The sequence below is a fragment of the Centrocercus urophasianus genome, unplaced genomic scaffold (genome assembly GCF_019232065.1).
Source record: "Centrocercus urophasianus isolate 14NV4802_14NV808 unplaced genomic scaffold, USGS_Curo_1.0 seq_15, whole genome shotgun sequence".
Classification (NCBI taxonomy): domain Eukaryota; kingdom Metazoa; phylum Chordata; class Aves; order Galliformes; family Phasianidae; genus Centrocercus; species Centrocercus urophasianus.
Genome location: NW_024884697.1, coordinates 33734096 through 33749158, shown reverse-complemented (window position 1 = coordinate 33749158; position 15063 = coordinate 33734096). Strand labels below are relative to the sequence as shown.

General features: G+C 43.9%; 1 protein-coding gene across 1 annotated transcript in view; it reads right to left on the bottom strand.

The window, feature by feature from the left end:
* Positions 1-1017, bottom strand: part of LOC122158945 (RAB3A interacting protein) — a 28502-nt gene extending 27485 nt beyond the window's left edge. Inside the window, exon 1 of the mRNA XM_042816029.1 lies at positions 960-1017. The gene's annotated coding sequence lies outside the window, so the exon portion shown is untranslated. The remainder of the gene's footprint in view (positions 1-959) is intronic.
* Between the last annotated feature and the right edge of the window lie 14046 nt (positions 1018-15063).

Below are 15063 nucleotides of genomic sequence, written 5' to 3'. Positions count from 1 at the left end.
AGGAGCCCTTCCAACCCATTCTATCATTCCACCTTATTAACCGCAACTACGGAGTCCGGTACAACTTCTAGTCCGCCTACCGCAGACAACACTCCGAGCGCCGTATTAAAAAGAAAAACAAACACCCGAAGTACGCGTTTATTTCCGGGGAAAATCCATCCAGCAGAAGGAAGATCGGCTGCCGTGGCATTTCGCACGGCGCTGACCAAGCGCTGCAGCCTGCCGGGAGCCGGTCCTGCACGGCACCCAGCGCCGTACCAGCCCGCCGCCTCCGCCGCAGCTGGCGGTGCGTTCGCCTTTGTTATTTATTAAGACCATAACGAGAGCGGTGAATTATTGATGGCTCTTCGCCGGCCGGCTCGCTCGGTAACACGAACCAAGGGCAGCGGACCTGCTGCGAGTCAGAGGCACGGCAGGCCCGGCCCGAGCCCCCTCGCTGAGCGGCTCTAACAACAACAATAAAATTACCACAGCAGCACAGCAGCGGGCTTTGCCCTGCGTGTCACCGACGAACGCAAACACCGAACAGATGGCAGCCGCCAATACAGGCTCCCAGACCGAACAACCCCACGTCCGCCTGGAAAGAAGAGCCGGCGACCGCACGGCCGGCCGGAACGCCGCCCCGACCGCTCGAGTGCAGCGCCGCGCCTCCCAGCAGCGCCCACAGGTGAGCGGGGCGAACCCGGACACGGCGCGCGGCGGAGCCACCTCTCCGCGCCCCGCTCCGCAATGCCGCGCGACGGCGGATCCGACACCCGGCGACCGCCCCGCCGCGGCTCGGCGACGACGAATCGACCCGAGCACCGCTCGCTCGGCTTCCCCTCACGCCACACAACAAACTCTGCCCTCGGCGCTCCGTCCCCACCGCGCATCCCCTCACCCCCACTTCACGTCCCGCCGGGTCCCGCTCCCGGCCCCGCCCGCGCGGCGCCCCAGCGGCACTGCCCCGCGCTCCGTACCTGCGCCGAGCCAGCCCCAACCTCCGCCGCCGCACCGCGTCCCTCCGCCAACCTGAGGGAGGCGGGCACTGAGCCGCCGTCGCGCATGCGCGCCGCTACCGGCCCGCCCGCTGGGAGGGGGGCAGGTGCGCGCCCTCCGCTGGGCTGCGGTTGGCTTCCTAATGGTGGCGGGGCCTCCAGGGAGGAGACCGCCTCGAATGGGAGGCATGGCCCTCACACCCCCGTAGTCGTGGCTGCCCGCAGTGAGATGCTGCGCTGAGAGAATTGGTGTAAATGGTGCCAGGCGCTTCTTGAGAGACAGCCCCGCGACGTCAGGAGGGATCCGGCGGCATCTCTGTGCTCTTCATCTGGAGCGAGGGCTGAGGCACTGCTGTATTCAAGGCTGTTCAAGGACAGGGCTACTAAAGCCTGAACGCTTTTTTACTGTGGAAATGTAGGGAAATTGATCCTCCTGTGGTTAGTGGCACACAGTAACAAAGGTGCTTTATTGCACAATTAAAACTGAGAAAATGAGGCATGTGGCAGATCATTCTGTGGTTGTTTTCACACGGTGAGGCACACGCTGCCCCCAGTCCGACTCTAAGCCTGTCCACTGCAGTCATACTGAGCTGCGACGTGTGTGCGTGAGACTTGTGAAATTAGGCCACATACACAGCTAAAACAGCTCGCACGCCAAAAGGATGTGTTGATGTGTTTTTCGAACTCTGCTAATTTGTCCGATAAAGAGAGATTACTGCCACTTCTTGGTTTACCTCCTTCCAAAAGCCCTCATTACAGTTGCCTCAATGGAGCCCAGGAAGAGCCAGCAGTTCTCCAGCTGCATGGAGGTTAACACATGGCCTTCACGGGTTTTCTTGCCTTGGACTGAATAATTTTATGTTTTATATACCTTTAAAAGCAATGGGCAAAATGTTGGAAAGCTGGTATAAACAAGACTCCATTTTACCACTGGCCTGATTACATAGGTTGCTCCAAAAGTAATGCCTCCTACTTATTTCCATAGAAACTGCAACCAGTGCAAAGAGTATGATGACATTAATTGGTAGAGCAAATTCTCAGCTACAAAAGACTATTTTTCAACACAGTTGGCACCATTAGCTATGCATTTTTGCCAGTGAGGAACAAAAGCCTGTATGCCATACTTGCCAAATTTGCTTCAGTAGAGGTGATCCACTGTCGCTTTCACCACTGCTGAAACACATCACCCACTGCCTCACTGTGCTCACATCCATTCTTTGGTCTTCATAAACATTCAGCAAGTGTCTATCATAGAATCATAGAATCACCAAGGTTGGAAAAGACCTAAAAGATCATAGAATCATAGAATCATAGAATCACCAAGGTTGGAAAAGACCTAAAAGATCACCCAGTCCAACCGTTCACCTATTCCCAATAGCTCCTACTAAACCATGTCCCTCAACACAACATCCAGTCTTTCCTTGAACACCCCCAGGCTCGGTGATTCCACCACCTCCCTGGGCAGTCCGTTCCAGTGCCTGACCACCCTTTCTGAAAAGTAATACTTCCTAATGTCCAGCCTGAATCTCCCCTGCCGTAGCTTGAAGCCATTCCCCCTGGTCCTATCACTAATGACACGAGAGAAGAGGCCGACCCCCAGCTCACTACAACCTCCCTTCAGGAAGTTATAGAGAGCAATGAGGTCTCCCCTGAGCCTCCTCTTCTCCAGGCTGAACATTCCCAGCTCCTTCAGCCTCTCCTCATATGGCCTGTGTTCCAGACCCCTCACCAGCTTTGTTGCCCTCCTTTGAACACGTTCCAGGGCCTCAATATCTTTCTTGCAGTGAGGGGCCCAAAACTGGACACAGTACTCGAGGTGCGGCCTCACCAGTGCTGAATACAGGGGAACAATGAATGTTGGTGGGTGCCATTTTTCCCGAATGGAATTCAGTGACACACCTTCGCTCAGTCCGCGGTTCCATGTCAGATGCCATTCTGTCAGACTGCCCCTCTGCTGCCATCTGTCACACAGCGACAACATGGAATGGGATATTGGTGAGAAGGTTTAACTTCTACTGCCACACCACCAACATCCGCCTGTGGCATCATCAGCCAACATAATAAAATAGGAGGCATTACTCAAGCAAAAAATACATGTAAACAAGGTCTTGTCCTATTCATCAGTCAAGAATCCAGGCCACATTCTAGTCAATAATTGAAATGTTAATTGTCTTGACAGCTTTCTACTGAATGTGAAAGAATCCTGTTTGACCAGTCCTAAGGACACAGCCACAGACAAATCATATTCTCTGTGATGCATTAACTACTGCATCCACCAAGCAAAGTCTTCACTTGGGGCAAAATAAGATGACAAATTAAGATGAGAAAGGTGAGAAAAACAAAAGAGGAACACTGATGTAGTTCATCACAAAGTAGATTTATTAACTATAAATGGTAAGATATTCTAAACCACTTTTCAGCATGTAAATCTACAGAGGAGGCTCAGACAGCAAAAATGGTTTCAGAGAATCATCACCCACAGCTTTTCTGGATGTAATTGAAAAACTGAGCAGTGCGAAGAGTAGAGTACTCAAATAGCAGTATAACCTGAAGGTTGTTGCACAAAGCCTCATAGAAAAGAGATTTTCAGCTTGAAGAGCTCCGACCTTTAAAATGATTTAATTTGCTAATATTGCCATGCAATAGAACCCACGCAGTGCTATCAGAACACAGGTTTGCCAAATTAGAAGATGTGGCAGGAAGTTCATTAAAACAGGATTGCAAAGGAGACGTGACAAGTGTAATCAGAAGTTGAAAACAATGTATTAAGACATAGTAAACTGACAGGAGTCTATAATTAGGGTCTGTAATCCTATAGTTCTTTATCCTGTACATGACTGTACTTGGCATGACAATCTGCTGTCTTAACCAGATTAGACATCTTGCATTTCGGGAAATAAAAGCAATACTCTTCCAAAGACATTTGACTGCGCTAAAATTAATCACCAACAGATTTATTTTGTCAGAGTATTCCAGTATTATGCTGTATGTAGTCAGACAGCGTCAAACTACAGAAACTGTGGTTAAAATTAAAAGCTGAAACCCTTTTGATTAAATCCAGAGACATAAAAAGAAAGAGTAAATTTTTTCCCCCAGAAATATCTGTTTTAAAGAACACTTTCATTCAACCCATGGTTCCTTCCCAAGCTATACATGAGTAGATCTGAGGTTCATCCAAGGCAGTAACAATCAGGGAAGGCTGTTTAGTCAAGACAACCCAAAACAAAGTGCAAGCAAATCCTGGTGACCTGGGAGCTTAAAGGGAGCCCTTGAGCCTCTGCCTCTTCCCATACAGGGAGAAGGTACCTGGCTAGGAGCTCCGACTAAGTCTGATCAGGGCAATTAAGTCCTATCTGTTTCCTTAAGGGGCTTGGCAATGAGAAAAGCTGGAAGTCCTGTTAGAAATAAAAGCACACATCCCCCTTGTTCTCAACGAACAGAGTTGCTGCTGCTGATAGAAAGTGATGAGTGACAGCTTAAATCTTTGGTGGGACAGTATATGCCATGGGTGCTGTCTCTGATTAAAAAGATTTAATCTGACAGGACTGTTCAACAAAACCACACAATGTATAGTATGTGGAAGACAGACTTTGCCAAAAGTGTGTTATTTCTGAAGACCACTACTATATGCTGCTCCCACCAAATCTGTTCATTCTGCTTATTAAATCAATTCACACGCCCCAAAACTATAAATTCCTTTCTCCAACTGGATAGAAAGCTGGATAGGTATTTTGGCATGGTCAGACTTGACCACAGCAAACTATATACTGAGAAGTGAGAATCTTGTTTTGCAAAATATGGCAAATATCATCAGAAATAGTTCCCCTCACCGCTCAGAGCCCTCATGATGCTGGTGTCTTTGTCTGTTCAGAGCTTCTCCTGTATTTAAACCATCGGTCTCAGAGGCTGTCTTCCCACATGGCTGTGTCCTCCTCTGGTGGCTACAATCCACTAGACCTAAGCAGATTGCTTCAGGAAGGAAAAAGCAGGAGACAGAGGTATTTCACAGAAGCTAGGCCCAGGCCACTGCGGTCTTCTCTTTTGGAGGCAGGAATTGCTGCAGGACTTTAAAGAAACCAAGCGCAGTGTTCTCCTTTGATCTGATTTGAATTAGTTCAAGTTTCTCACATGTACATGCAAACACTACGTATGTGTTCCAGCCAAGGAAACCTTTCCTTCTCCAGGTTGGAAGGAAAAGGAAAGATGCAATTGTTCTCTTAACAGATATTTGAGTGTGTGTCGTAGAAGGGTGTCACAAACATCTCACAAGTAAATAAAGCAGATGAACTTTGAAATTTTATTTTTAGTTGCTTGTGATATTCTTTTCTAATTTCTTTTGTTGGTTTTTAGTACTGAATAAAATGTAATCAGAACTTCAGTTTCAAACAAGATGTCATAAAACAATCAAAACAATGAACTCAAGGAAACCACTAGATGAACCTACTGATAGAAGTCTCACATAGTTGCAATCCCATAACACGATGAAAAGGAAGAAAGAATGTTCTTCTACGTACAAAAAAGGTACAAAGACTATAAATATTATCTATTCTAAAGATTTTTTTCCTTCTACTAGTTCAAATGAAACAGTGCTAGCAGTTTTTCAACCACGGAACAGTGAAGAATTCCCCAGTCTAGCATATCTCCTCAGCATTTGGAATGCAAGTCTAACCGGTACACTGGCATAAATGAGTATTGAGATGATGGAGTCTTAAAGTGACTTAAGTAATTATCTTTTTGCTACTTTTTCTGATTCAAGTGGTATAACATGATATCTGTATTTTTATTCAAATTTAGACACACGTACACCCAAAAAGAATAGCAGCAAGTAGACAAGATTGATGTTAACTGTTGATGCTAACTGCTGCTGAAACTCTTTCTTCAAGCTTCCAGTGGTGGAGGTCACACAGCCTCCTTAAGCAGTGCATTCCAATTCCAAACTATTCTCAAGTTAGAAATATTTCCTAAAGTCTAACCTAGTCTCCTTTGCTGCAGTGTGGGACAAGAGATAATGGGCTTATATCAGTGGTTAACAGAAACAGTCAGTTTGATAGCATCATCTATCCTCTCTGTTTTCTTGAAGACTACACCCCGTTATTTTAATCCTTTCTCATGGCTTATGGCTTTATTCTCTCTGAGCTTCTTTCTGTTGGACATCATCGTAAAAGGGCGGTGCTCAAGTCTGGGTACAGCACTCCCTCTGAGGTCTGAACAGCACTACTATGTCACATACCTGCTTCTATGTCCCAGCAAAAGCTTTGCTTTTTTTTTCCCCTTGGTAGCAGAATGCTGCTTAGCCAGTCCTCATCCTGTTTGTATGTGATTGGATTTATGAACGTACTTCTATGTCCATTGCTTCTTATTAAAGCCTAACACATTCTGAACAACAAGAAAAAAATTTCTGGACCTTCCTATACTGCAAATTTAGTAAGTGCACTTCCTATTCCATCAGCCAAGTCATTAATTAAATTATTGCATAGTATCAGAACTAGGATGATTCTCTGAGATGATATGCTTTAATAGCTAACCATTCAAAACTGTGGTTTGAGCATGGTTTTTAAAACAGTCATGTTCTGTCTTGCAGTAGTTGATGCCAGACGGATTTCTCCCTTACTTCTAATGACATGTCATAGAAAGGAATTTCAAAAGCCTGTCTATATCACATGAATAGCTCCTTTCCTAGTTCTCTTGGAATTAGTCAAATGATTTGCTCACATCAGACAATAAATCTGTTGCAGAATCAAAACCCAAAACAGTTCATAGTCCTCTGCTAGAAATGTCAGCTGAATCAGCATGAGAAATGAGGGCTTGAAACAGTGTCTTATAAGTAAATGTTCATGAAGGACTTGTATTCCTTAATAAAATCAAGAGTTAAATACCAAAAAATGCAACACTAGGAAAGAAATTCCTTTTGTACGCTGTATGCATCTGTGCACAACCTGCAGAAAACTCATCGACACAATAGAAGAAGAATGGCAAATTCTCGGCCGTGTTCAAAAAAAAAGATTATCATACTTCTGTATGACTACACAGAACCCAGCTTAATTAGGGAAAAATATAAATGACTGAAGAAAGAATACCAATTCTCATTTTTGAGGGTACAAAGCAACTAATAGGTAACAAGGATTAAAAAGAATTTTCTCCTTTGAGCAGTTTGCAGTTGTCCACTTGGACCATAAGACTGATTTTGCAAACAAGTTGCTGGGCTAAGCAGATTCTTCTGTTGCTTATAAAACAAATAGTGCTTCTAGGTTTTTTGAAGGTGCTTATAAATGTAATTCAATACTGAACGGAAGGAACAAAAAAGCTGTAATGGCCTCACCAACTTATGTAAGGACTGACGTGTGGTCTCATTTATCTTTAGAAGCAAGCCAGGGACAGATCGTGAGTGCAATTATAAATAGTACGTGTTCATCCCTGGTTGGAAAATGGCAGAGTTGCCAAACCTGATCTCAGAAATCAGACAGTAAAAATATGAAGTGCGTTTTCATCTGAAAGTTTACTCTGTGAAAGCCTAACAAACTTCATAGTCCTGGTAAATCATAGAATCTTAGAATGGCTTAGGTTGGAAGAGACCTTAAAGCCCACCCAATTCCAATCCCCTGCCATGGGCAGGGTTTGCCATCCTCCAAATCAGGCTGTCCAGTACCCCATCCAACCTGGCCTTGAACACCTCCAGGAAGGCGTTCTTAGTATCCAGTTCATTCTCTGAATATCTTCTGCCTCATCTTTCCCTTTCTCATGCTGTCAGACACTTACACAACTTACACCCTTTGCCCAAGACACAACTGAAAAAAATCCCCCATCCTTACACTCCCAGTTGCATTTGGTGGCAACATGTCTACAGTTTGGTTTGAGTCCTCCTATAATTTGAGTGCAAGTAATGAAGAGATGAAGAGTCTAGTTTCTCTCATCAGTGCAGCAGTGTGCTTCAATCACACATCTACCAATGGCAATATGTTGCACCAGTGTTGCTTTACACCATTCATTACTGCACAGTGCATTTCTCTTGGTTGTACACTAACCTGGATCTCCATTCTCATTAATGATTTTTCACATACGCAAATCAAAATACATTCATAAAGAGTATTTTTTCAAAGAATTAGTAAAGTTGTTCTTGTAATTATTAAGTGGGAGGAATGCAAGGGTTCATTTATACTATTAACCATATTGTTCATTGTTACATGCTATTATTATTACGTTTCCATGTAGGGAACAAGAGTTTCCATTTGCTACTCTCAGGGACTTAGCACCACCCACTAAAAGCCTAGCCTATTGAGCCATACAGAACGTAGAATTGTATAATCACCAAGGTTGGAAAAGACCTCCAAGATCATCCAGTCCAATCATTCATCTGCCATCAAAATTTCACACTAAACCACGTCCCTCAGCACAACATCTAACTATTTCTTGAGCAACCCCTGTGTCAGTCACTCCACCACCTCCCTGGACAGCCCATTCCAGTGCCTGGCCACTCTTTCAGAAGTATATTTGCATATTATAATTGGTTCTCTTGCAAGGTGGAATGGCACTGGCTTCAAACTGTATTAGTGACCAACCCACACACGCTGTTCCAGATGAACAATAGCACTTCTGAGAAGCAGACCTGAAGTCAAGAAAAAGCTGACCTGACATTCAGTCCAGGTGCTGGATTTTGAGTCCAATTCCTAGTCACCTTACTCTCAGCTGCTTTGTCAATCCCATCTCTGTCTGACAGCTCCCACACCATGACATCAGTTTGCTTTTGTGGGTGTGCACCTTCTAGGAATAAAGGGACTGTTGAGACTGATAGCAATCTCAGCGACAACAGTATTTCTCATACCAAACTCAGCGCTAATACATAAAAAACGATGTTTATTTCGTTACAAGGAAGTTGCAAATAAAGTGTTTCTGAACACTGTTTTGTGGGACTGAGAATTAATCTGTCAGGGCGGCCAGCTTTATCCTGCAGACAAATTCATTTGTAATCCTCTGAAGTATTTTACCATGTGACTTCCAGAGATAAAACAGCCTGCTTTATAGTGTATTTTCACAGCCCACACTGAGTGATGCTAAGTATTGCAGTATCTCTCTCACTAGATTAACTTTTAATTATTGCCATTTCTCTCATGAAAGTGACTGTGAGATATGAAAGCAGCTCTCCACATGTTCCTTCTAAGGTCAGAGGACATTTTATGTTAATTTGTTCATTTATTCATTTGTTTAAGACAGGAATTCTAGCAGCAAGTGACAGTAAGTAGAAAAATAAAGCAAAACCCAATCCATTCTCATCTGAGAAAATCTGACAGCAGCTTCTTTAATATTGCTCTGTTCCCAATATTCTAATTATTCACTTCCTTTCTATGAAAGGATTCTTTCATGTCTTTCAGACCACATTTTTGCCTAGTTGTTATGGCATTTCTTTGGATATTGGCATAATGTGGTGTTGTTACAGATATTGACGTGTTTGCTTGAAGATTCACTAACACATGACATGAATCAGTCTTTCTTCCAGAAATCTTCCAATCTAGGAGGAAAACCAAAAGGAAAACAATGGAAAAGAAGAGAAATAGGAAGCACAAACAAATGAAATGATTTGTATATGATAGATTTTTACCTGCTTCACTGGTCTTGTTAAACACCTGCTGATAGTATCAGCAGAAACCTGTCTAATTATGCAGTGCAAAAATGTTTTTGTCCCTGCATCATTTATGTATGTTCAAAAGACATCAAGAAAACATGAATGTAAAATATATCATTTGTAGTGACTGTCAGTGGAGCTGTGCATTTAGAGGAGCTTCTGACAATTGTTCCTGCAGATGAGACTCAAATTTTTGTCTTCCATGTATGCTTTTTAGGCCAAAGGACATCTTTTGCTCGTATTTGGGAATGATGCAAAGGATGCTCGTCAAGAAAGATCTCAAAAAGCACAGGAAGTGATAAAATTAGACCAGTCATTGCAAATGTGAAATACTGTTTCACACACTTCACAAATCCAACAGTGTTTGATAATCTTTTAAAAACGTGCTGTATTCAAACAGAATTTCTTCATGCTACCTGCCATATGACACCTGTTAAAAATAGAAAAGGTGTGAGTATCTTAAACAAAGTATTACTCACTAATCATCTCCTGAAGATATCTTTGTTTGGATTAATGATCCATAATAAGACTCCATATCAGTTTTGAAAGGTATGCAAGATTTGCAAAATCATTCCTTAACTACCTGCGTGAAATAATGAGTTGTTTCAAGTGTAAAGATCACTAGAACTCTAGCAATAATTTGCAGGTCCTTACTCATTATGATGAGATGTTAAGAATGTGCTATAAAACTTCTTCATTCACTGCATTGCACTCAGTTACATTTTAAAATCTCATATATGATGATGAACATCCACGTATCCTATGGCGGAAGCAGTTACACAGCAGAGTGGGGACAATAAAAATACAAATCCTTACAGAAGTCTTTTCCTTTTTTATTCTTCCGAATGCACTTATTTATTTATTTCCTGTATTATGTTGTACACATCAGCAGCCTGCAAGCCAGTTAGTTACTTTGCAGCTTATCTATCTGAGCATGCAGTCATAGAACCACAGAATCACAGAATGGCCTGGGCTGAAAAGAATCACAATGATCATCCAGTTTCAACCCCCTGCTATGTGCAGGGTCACCAACCACCAGAAGAGGCTGCCCAGAGCCACATCCAGCCTGGCTTGAATGTCTCCAGGCAAGGGGCATCCACAAATGACTTCCAGTTCGTAGATGGGCAGAATTACTTATTTTCAATGCTAGTGGTCCCAGGAGTAAAAGGAGTCTGTGTGGAGGTGATGCACGCCTGGTAGCCAAAGGCAGATGGGGCCAAAGGTGATATTTAGATTTAAAAGATCAAAGAGACCTCTTGTCATATTGCTATTTACCTGGGAAAAGAGGCAGACTCTCACCTATCTATACAGCCTCCTGAGCCTCCTCTTCTGCACTCTGAACAGTTCCCTCAGCAGCTCCCCGTAAGACTTGTTTTCCAGACCCCTCATCAGCTTCACTGATCTTCTCTGGACACACTCCAGGGCCTCAATGTCTTTCTTGTAGTGAGAGGCCAAAAACTGAACACGGTACTTGAGGTGTGGCCTCACCAGTTCCAAATAAGGGGGGCAGAGGCTACCAAAATTTTTTGGTCAGCAAAAAAACAAAAAACAAACAAACAAAAAAAAACAAAACAAAAAAAACCCAACCATGTTTTAAGTCTGAGTAATTCTCTTAATAGCAACCTTAGAAGATCCCCGTCGTTAGGAGCTTTCTGGCAGAGGGCAGTCGCTGTAATAGGATCGGGCAGCATGTTTCCTTATGCCAAGTCACCAAATGCTAAAATGATTTGTCATCTTTCACTGCAGGCCACTGCCTGAAACACACATGCCCCAGTCTCATGTCTCACCCGCTTTGACATCAAAGTGTCTTCCTCCTGCAACTGCCAATGAGAAGAAATGCAAACAGTGATAGCGACTCATTTGCTTTCAGAGAGAGTTTTAATTAAATAAGTGCTCTTGGATAGTTCTTGTGCCTTATAATGGGGCTGAGGCAGGGGGAAAGATCTTTCATCATAAAATGTATTAAGTCTATAAATCTTGCTTACTCTGTCCCCCTGTGACTTCTTTATTTATTTCATAGTCACATTATTCCATTCTCCATAGAGATTTATGTCAACATTTTATGACGTCTCCCAGGCTTTCAGTCTGTCACCTTTTACAGCTGCCTCTTAATGCCAGGAGTCATTAAAGAGGGAGTTCATCTCATTTTGCAGAGGGGAAGGGGGGAAGGAGTTCCCTCCAGCCAGACAAAGGCTGTTGTGGACAGGTTCAGTTAGCCCAATATGACTTCCTATAACAACAACTACACCTGTTTTGAGGAATGGGTGTTTTCTGCAGCGTGCCCTGCAGTTCTAATTTCCCAATTCCAGGCAGCAGGTCAGCAAGAGAACAGCAATGCACCCCAGGGGGTGATCCAAGAGCAGCTGTGGCACATCCCCCAGTTTGTCCCAGATTTGCCCAGGTTGTCCAGTCTTCCTATTTAGGTGCACTCTGTGCCATTCCCTAACATGTCTCTGCAGAGCTAGGTGCAAGGAGGCAAATCTTTAAAGGTCATGGTGGAAAATGCTTCTTGTCTGTCCCACTTTGGGACAGGGAGTAAAACGAAGAAAACGGGAGGTGCCAGCCAAGCCATGGCGAGACTCTGCATCCAAATGAAAGGGGTCCTTCCGACGGCAACCGGCGTTATAATTATAGACTAGAAAAGAGCAAGATCAGCAGCTGCCGCTGCTGCTTGCGTTTGTTCCCTGTGTAACTGACAGGACGGAGGACTTGGCAAAAACAGCCTTCCAGAAGTGGAAAGTCATTTTAACCCCTGTGCTTGTCAGTCCTCTCTTCCCGGGACTGAGTGGAAGCAACTCCCTGCTCCAGGTTACGGGAAGAGCACAGGACGACAGCAGCCCAAGCGGATCTCCGTGTGGGACATCAGAACAGGAGGAAGGGTGTGGGATTTGCCTTCGTGCCTGGACTGCCAGATCCACACAGCAGGTCAGTGGGCACAGAGAGTGCTCAGCGTGCTTTTGCATTTGGTTAGCGCGAATCTCTCTCTCTTGCTTGTTTTCTCTAATGTAGCATACACTCATATATCAGATAACTCAGTGACAAGGGGAAGATCTGTGCAGAGGCACTATTTATTTCTATGTTCTGTAATGCCCCTTTAATGGTCAGTTAGGGAACACTGATTGCTGTTATTTTTTACTGTGGTTTCTCTCTGAACACTAATGCATCCTGAAATTCTCAGCCAGGCAAAAAACCCATTTACATTTGGTCTCAGTATCAGTAGGGGAAAAAAATCTTTTATTTTTAGGCACTTATATCTAAGGGCTTCTGATGATCTTAGCAAAAGTGAAATGCTTTATAACTCACATTTCAGTCCAGGCTGGAGAAAGTTTCTTGAGCCAAAGAGAAAGCAATGTCACAGATGCGAGCCAATGCATTTGCTGGCACAAAAGGTGTATAACTCGTGTCATGTCATCGAAACCCTCAAATCCAAACCAACAAAAAGCCTAACCCTTTATCTGCTGATTGAGGCAGGGCAATGCGATTGATCGGTAAGTCCGCAGCAGCAGTTACTGTGGTGTCTGATCCAGAGCTCTGTCCCTCTGTGCCCCAGCCAAGATAGGCAGGAATGCGCTGGAGGCATTGCGATCATTTGCTCTTCCTGTCAGCCTCAGCTTTAGCTTTTTAATTTCCTGTTATCATGAGTAATGTTAGAAGGACTCTCAGGCAAATGCTGCCCATGCCCCATGAGTTGGAAGCACCGGGCAGGAGTCAACCATAGATTCACATGAGAACTTGACACGTAAATGTGGGTGTGCTGTACCCCAGTGAGGGTAGCTGTTCATGGAGGAAAAGCACAAGTGTAGAATTAAATCTGTATTTGAGATGTTGTGAGATCTAACCAGACAGGTATGTTGCTGTCTGTCATGGCTTCCTATAGTCCAAAGCGATCTTCAATCACCTAACATGACCTAATGTATATTTTAGGACATTACATTTCACCCTGAATACCCTGTATGAACCCAATGAGAAATGTTCAGTAAAGCATTTTCTTAGCAGGAGCTTAAAATACAGAGTGTCTCAGGAAAGGAAGGAAAACAAAGGCACCACAGCCTGAAACTTCTGTAAGAGTCCCACTTCTATTTGCCCCATTCCAGATGCAGAAATAAAAATATGCTGGTATCCAGCACCTCCTGAACTCATGTGAAGATTTTCTGCTCGTAGCCAAGGGCTTCAAAGTGCTAATAGAGGTGGCAGGAATCTGATTAAGTGAAATGTAGCCTCTGGAATTAAGAAGACACACTGCAGAAAAATCACCTCTCCCAGTTTAATGTAGGGGAAAATATTTAATCTGGAATCCTGTTACCATTACATCTCTGCAGCTGTAGCCAAAATCCACCCCCTAGGCATTGCTGCAGGTCCTCAGAGGAGGTGAACCCAATTTGTCCAGCTAATTAGTGCCAATTTTTGGCACCATACAGTCTTTGATGTTTCAGAGGAAAGCCAAGGGGAACGCACTACATACACAGATCTCAGTGATGGGAAGGGAAGTGGGGGAAGAAACACAGCCTTGTGCCCAGTTCAAGGGAGTGGTGGTGAAGGTGGTTTCTGAACTCTGGGCAGAAACAGCTATGGGTTTGATGTGAATCACTGTCTTCCTGCACAGCTGCAGTTCTTTTTCCTTCATGGTCCATGACAGAGGAAAATAAACAGAAAATTTATCGACACCAGAGGAGACCAGTTCCAATGTTTGATTGCCTCCCCAGTCAAGAATTTATGTTTTACTTCAGATTGCGTTTGTCTGACTTCTCCTTCTGTTCCCTGCACCCTGAAAGGGTACCAGCCTAGCTATTAAGTCATCACATTATCAGATATCTTGTCAATATCTGTGCCTCTATACAGTTCCATTTTGAGCTGTATATTAGTGGGGAGAAGGTTGCTTCACTGTACTGTTTGAACACACAGTTTGTCATTCACAGGCAAGGGCAGAATTCTTCTACAGCTATCTAAGGACACTCAGTGTGCACTGACAGTGCTTTTCTACCCTATTCCCACCCTGTAGCTTAGCCACAGACTTCTCTCCGTGCTTATAAAGCCCTGTTTCTGCTCAAGAATGGAGATCTCTACTTCCATTTTCTTAAATGTTGCATCCTGACCACAGGCTTCCCAGCAGAAGGGCTGCTTGCTGCTTGCCAGGCAGTCAGCTTGGCTCCCAAGATGAACTTTCTGGAGTTCAATGACAACAATGAAATTGAAAGAGATGTGCCAAGTCCTAGAAGCAGAAAAGCTATCATTTGGATGCTAGGGAATAAAAGCTATGCAACTCAAAAAAAAAAAAAAAAAAAGCAAAAAAAAAAAAAAAAAACACGGAAAAAAACAAAAATCTCAGAGCCCAAGCTGGCAAACTCAAGCAGACATTCGGCACATGGGAACAGACAGTCTGTCAGTAATAGGAGGCTTATGGTGTCTTTTCTCTGCTGATTCCCTGATAAGTAAAAGAAAAAGTGGCACTTTTACAGCTGAATTTTAATG